Source organism: Oreochromis aureus, linkage group 17, assembly GCF_013358895.1.
Source record: "Oreochromis aureus strain Israel breed Guangdong linkage group 17, ZZ_aureus, whole genome shotgun sequence".
NCBI lineage: Eukaryota > Metazoa > Chordata > Actinopteri > Cichliformes > Cichlidae > Oreochromis > Oreochromis aureus.
Window position 1 is genome coordinate 35,396,005 of NC_052958.1, and position 6,982 is coordinate 35,402,986.

Sequence of the window (6,982 nt, forward strand, 5' to 3'; positions counted from 1 at the left end):
GGCTAAATTAAGTCGGATGCAAACTGCATTACTGATATTGAAAATGAGCTCTATACACTGTAGTCAAACTCTGGATGATTGGTAAGATCAGGAACCCCTCACTTATTGTAGCCAATACTCTGTTATCAAGTTCCAGCATGATTTCCAGTGTTTTGTTTGCTGACTTTCTAAAGTGTAATTAAGAGTTAACCCCAACTGAAGAATATAGCAGCCAACTGTCCAATGGTCAAAACAAAAAAAAAAAAAGTCTTTGTAGAACTAAAATACTAGCTCACAAAGTCGTAATGGATCCCAAGTAAAGGTCAGTTGGTATCAAAACTGTAAAACGGCTGAGGTTAACAGCACAAGCTATGTGTTTGGATAGTTGAAGTTTTGATAATGCTAGCTAAACGGTGCTGCTGGCTTAAGGTATAGTTGGTCCAACAATGATTGGACAGGTGTAACATCGTCTAGTATCATCATCGGGTCACAATTTATGCGACAGAGGCCTCTAAAGTTAGCGATAGCTGCAGCATTCTCACATTCTCAGCTTTCATGTCTTATTGTGCTAATTACCAAATGTTAGCATGCTAATACACTAAACCACTGTGATGAACACGTTAAACATTTTAGCATTGCCACTCTGATGTTAGCATGTAACACCACTGTAGAGCATTCTTTACACTTAAAGTGTAACAAAAAAATTCTCTCTCTATATAAAAAGTGACTTTGCATTCACAATCTAGCTATTACCTTTTAGCTGTTAGCCTGGTTCAAAATCAGCAGCATCAAAAGGACAGAAAATCTAAAAGAAATGAGCAAAAAACTCGAATCATGCTGGAACCATCCTTTAACCCTCGTGCTAGTGAAACAGTGACTTTGTGGCAGCTCAGCAGGGGGAACCCAGCCTGCAGCGTCGTCTCAGCACAGTTGCTTTTCTCGCATAAGAACGGCTTGTTGCCAGGAAACAATGAAACGCAGTTTACCCTGTGCTGGACATTAGTTTCTGCAGCATGTTGCCCTATTTGCATTGCCAAACAAACTGCTGAGCGTGCCCCTTCTGATCTGAGTTTTGATCAGATCAGTGCTAAAGTACTTGTTATTTCCCCTGATTTATTTGAAAATCTGATCAGTGCACGGGCCAATCGCTTCTTTTCTTCTTAGGTCGACAAAACATGCAAAGTGCCTTTTCATAGAGCTGATAAATATTTAACCAGATATATAGGTGAGACCAATAAGAAGGCATTCATTATAACCAACTGTTTTGACTCAAAGTGGAAAGGAGTAAGTGAAAGCACTGATGTTTCGGTTTGATGTGTCTGCAGAGTGATAAGGCATATCTGTGGTGATAAAGCAGTAAGAAACAACAGGACTATAGAAAAGCAGGTGTCTTTTAGGTTAGATAATAAAAAGGGGGAGTCGTAAAATATGTGTCAAGGAAAACACAATGAACAGTTTGTCTTTGTTTGACAAGTAAAGATGAAAGTTGTAGATTAACACAGTGGATCATTGTGTATTCAAGTTCATGCATTTTTTTTTATTTTATTTTTTAATGTCTAGAAAAGGAAACCTTTTACCATGAACAGCAGATCTGAGGCTGTTTTTCTCACTTTCTCAACAAATACATTTAAGCTTCATGTGTGCTCAGAGTTGGGACAAGGCACAGTGCTAAAAAATGCTTACCAAAGAACTCTGAACGTCACAAATTCACATGTAGCTGTCGCTTGCTGCACTTAACATAAAACTACCTGCAAAGAAGGGGGAAAAAAGGGTTCCAGGAGAGCCAAACTTGGTTATGGAATAAATTGCCATTTCTATTTGTACACATGTGAGAAAATGAGTGTGCGGGAGATTGTTTTTCAATTGGGATGTCTATAGGTTCACCCGCAGGGAAGGGAAATCTACTGAGGACTTTACCGCAGTTCAGCCGTAGCCATCACAGGAATGAATCCTTTACGAAACTGAAAGTGTTCCTTATTTCTGAGGGATGACGGAGACAGTACGTCTACAACTGATTTCATTTATATTTTTTCCCCTTCCCCTTCAAGCTAGTCCTGCTGAAAATGTGATGACACATATGATGACTAATGAAGGATTTTGAGAGCAGATGCATGTATATTTTTGTTATTTATTATTTTCTTGTTTTTCATTAAAATGCTGATGAATTGGATTCATTGAGAATATTCAGTATACTGAAAAAAAGGATTTTTTGTTTGTTTGTTTTTAATGTTGTTTGACCTCAAATGTAAAGGGGTATTAAACTTGATGCCAGGATATACTGTAAACCTGACATATTCTATAATGCAACATATGATGTGGCGTTTTTCTATCTCCCAAAGCTTGTGTCTTCCAAACTCTGTACCGCCTGTTTTTAAAGTTCATAGTCTGGTGACATCACTGTGACATCATCAGAGTAAAGTTTTCAGACTTCTCCCTCTAGAAAAACACCAGACTATACTATACTCCTGTCCGTAAAGGGAGGCTAATACTCCCTATGAAAATTGGTGAGGCGCTTGAAACACAAGCCAAAACAATCTGCATCATATCACACAGACAACCCTATGGACTGTTTTTAATTGACACGTATGGGGCTAAGACCTGGCTACAACAGGTCAGGAGCAGGACCCATACATTAGAGGCGGGTTGTGTTTGCTGATGGCTACCGCTGCACATTCAAGGTTATGTCTAATCACTGGAATGCTCTGACACAACCTGGGTATCAGCGCCAGAGTGCTGTATTCAGAGCTTCCCGTTTCACAGCCAAACAGTAGAGGTTGTTCATGGTAAGCTAGTCTGTGAGCGTGTGTGCAACTGCACGAGTGATTAAAAATGCCGTTTTTGTTAAGAAGATACTTTCTGGTGTTCGGTGTTCAGTGTCTTAACTCTGTTTTGTGATAGAATTTTTTTTTTCTTCTTCATGAGAAGTGGATGAAAACTGAGGGTAAATCTTCTATTGGTATCCATACAATTCTTATATATACATAATGACTTGAAATCCATTACTGTGTCACTTTATCTAAAGGGAATAGAATTATTGTGACTTTTTCACGAGGTTGAGTTCAGGAAATGTTTCACTTTTATCGTTCATTAAGCCAGACAATTTACTTCTGATGGACCAAACCAGCCTAGACGACTCAGCCTTGGTGTCAGGCACGTCGTTGTTGCCTAATGTTTCAAGAAATATATTAAACATTGACTAAGAAAGCTTCCGAGTGATTTGGCAAATAATTTGAAATTTTCCCTTTGATGAGGCAAATTAAGGTTCTCAAACCACTCTCCACAGGCCGATACTATGTCGTGCGATATTTTGTGTAATGATGTGTACATATTGTTGTAGACACTTGAAGGCAACTGTGTGGAGTTGAAGAGGAAATGCTCATTAATATATTCATTCACATCATTGAGTTTTTATGTTGATAAAATGCTTAAAATAATAAAATTAAACACTTCATGTCTTAAGATTTCTTCAGTGTTTGGGGGGGGGTCATACTGGATGATAAATGAATGCTTGCGCTCTAATCAGACTAAAGTGTGCTCACACATTGACAAAAATGGATTGTTAGTGTTTATTTAAACACCTAAGGCTAAAACAGCAGGGGTTCCAGTGTGCCGCGTGTGGAGAAGGCTGCAAAATGACTCTTGAAGAACATAAGAAGTGTGCTTCTGTCCGTGACTGCGAGGACTATAACTTTTGCAGTGCTGACCTGGGTCATCGTTCTAAGTTACAGCACTGAGCGGGTCACTGCACAATGGATAATCAGAACTTTCAAAACTTGAACTTCAAAAAGACATTTCTGTCAAACTCTTATAATATATAGAGCAGGGGTAGGCAACTCCAGGCCTCAAGTGCTGGTGTCCTGCAGGATTTAGATATCAACACACCTGAATCAAATGATTAGTTCATTACCAGGCCTCTGGAGAACTTCAAGACATGTTGAGGAGGTCATTTAACCATTTAAATCAGTTGTGTTCGATCCAGGATGCATCTAAAATCTGCAGAACACCAGCCCTTGAGGCCTGGAGTTGCCTACCCCTGATATAGAGGCACAAGCAGTGTCAATCCATTGACTTCCTGCTATGATTATTGCCGCCACTAGAGGGAGCTCTTGTTGCGGCTTTACTGCTGATCAAAATCTTATGAATGGATGTTTTGGTTTAGCTAGCTAGCTACTGAAGCAATATGTTGTATACACTATATACATAGCTGTTTACACTCACTGGGCACTCTGTTCCACCATATTCAAAAGGTGCTCTATTGGATTTAGTGGTGACTCTGGAGGCCCTCAGGGTATAGTAAGCTCACTGTTATCTTCAAGAAACCACTTTGAGATGTTCTGAGCTGCTGATGTGTTGCATTATGCTCAGTTGGTTCTGAGGTACCCAAAATTTGCCAAGAAAAACATCCCCCACAACCCACTCTGAATCTGGCAACAAAAAATGAGACGCATCAGACAAGGCAATCTAATATTGTCTAATCTCGCTGGAGGAGTGACACCCAGTGTGGTCTTCTGCTGAAGCCCATCTGTTTTACGGTTTGATGTACAATAGATTCAAATATGCTCGCCTACACACCTCGGTTGTAGTGAGTGGTTGAGTTATTGTTGCCTTCCTATGAGCTTGAAGCAGTCTAGCCATTCTCATCTGACCTCTGATATCAAGAAGACACGTTCACCATGAGAAATGCTGCTTACTAGATATTTTCTCTCTTTCAGCCCATTCTCTGTAAACCTTAGAGATGGCTATGTGGGAAAAATCCCAGCAGATCAGCAGTTTCTGAAATGCTCAGACGTCTGGCACCAACAACCATGCCACGTTCATAATCCCCTTTTTCTTCGTTCTGACACTTGCTTTAAACTTCAGCAGGTCGTTGATCGTTGACCGTGTCTACATGCCTAAATGCACAGAGTTGCTGCCATGTGTTTGGATATTTAGATATTTGCCACCTTAAAGTTAACTTTAGGGATGTATTGAACAGCTTTTTGATTGCACATTTAAAAGCAGTCTTTCTAAATCTAGTCTATTTAGATTATTTTGCAGGTATATTATTCACGAACAGCTTAAAACATAATGATTATTGCTTACTTAACTGTATGGGGACGAAAAATAACATTTGTATTTGCTTCATTGTACATTTTATGTTTTACAACCAGTGATGCAGATCTCTCCTGCCATCCCACCACAGTCCTTTCCCTATTGACTCCTGAACACGAGCCAGGCCTAGAATAAGATAAGCCAAGAATTCACCTTTTTTCCCCCCTCCCTGCAAAAACACAGTCGTGTTAACCGGGTTTTTCTATAATCCCTTACCCCGATTAAGAAACCGGGTTCCTGGTGTCCATGAAGAAATCAGGTTACTGCAGAGAGCTCACAACAACTAGGTTATGTAAGTTCTCATAAGTGCACCTGATGCAGGGATGATATCACATGTCACAACCCAGTTATTATCGTGCATCCATAGTTGTCTACCCGTTAAGTAGCTGCTTTATATTTTTTTCTTTTTTAAATAAATAGAATTTTTAGTTTAAAGTTTAAGACATTTGTATTTTAAATTATTTATGCTAATTATTTAACCAAGTAGGATGGCAAAACCTTGGAAATCACATCCTGAATTAGAGATTAAAGAGCCCTTACCGAAGCAGTGTTTCTGCATTTGTATGAGGCCTGATAAGGTTGTTTTACTGCTACCTGAGGGTTAAACTCACACCACATTACTGGTGGAACATGGCACCATGGTGAGAAAGATGTTTTTTTGTCTTTATGATTAAAACAATGCTCCCTTCTGAAGAGCTGGGAGCAGCGTGTCCTGACACAGAGGGGGTCACAAGCAGGATAGCAAGCCAAGAGCCAACAGGCACAAATAGCCCACGTTAAACCTGGAGTACAAGTCACTGCGCCCCGAAAATATACACGTCCAGGGCCGAAAACAAACCGCCAGGATTCATATAGGTTTCCATGTGTGACAGGAGTGAATACGATACAAATAAACAACTGAAAAGCACACCTGCCTGCTTGCAGCGACATCCAACAGAACCTCTCGTTACAAATTGGGCTATAAAAAGTCATTTTCGAAGCTGTGCATTTGTGATAGCGTTCCACTTTAACGTCATATAACCGCCACTATCTCTGCTTAAACGTGTATAATGTCGTGTGTTTTTGGCGTCTTGAGGTGTTTCCTGTCCACTTGCGATGTTTCCGGGTGTCTAAAGTGCACGGGGACACTACTTTCCCTGCCGACGGGCTTTAAATGGGTTAACGAGCCAAGCGCCACGTGACTGTCCAGTTATATAATATATAGGTCAACACGTTTCTCGCTCGCACGTGCAGCCTTCCCCCCTTACGTAAAGTCTCGTGCAAAAGTCTCGAATTGCACTATGTAGGTGAGAGCCGAAGATCGTCGATATCGGCGATAACGAATTACTGAAATCTTTTTTTATCTTAAATTGTGGGGAATTTTGGTGTTAGAATAATTCGACGTTTATATTTAACACCTTTGCCTCTGCCTTTGTTTAAATAAACAAAAACAGATTTATTTAAAGTATTCTTATGAAACAGTGATATGAGGAAACCCCCAAATTACACACATTTTCCCCCAGTCTTAGCCCACCTTCTACCTTAGCTTAATGTATGTACATATTCTAGCAATAAGATCACAGATGGGTGACGTGAACAATAGGGACCCCTATTCCATGGAAAGGGCACTACCCGACAGCGGTGGGTAATAATAACGTTTGCTTCCACATCACCCAAAAACATCTCCCCAAACAATCCCATCATCCCATCCAGCATCCATAACATGTGCTGGGATAAGCCTGATCCACAGAGACCCCAACCCCGTGTCCAGCAGCAGGGCACAAGGGAATCACATATTACATGGGTGTCAGACATAAGGCCCAGGGGCCATGATTTTAACATCCGTGGTTGTTAAAATTGTTGCTGATGTATGTACATATAAGAGTATAAATAATGTGTTGTGCTTATTGTGTATACACGTTCATGCTTTGAC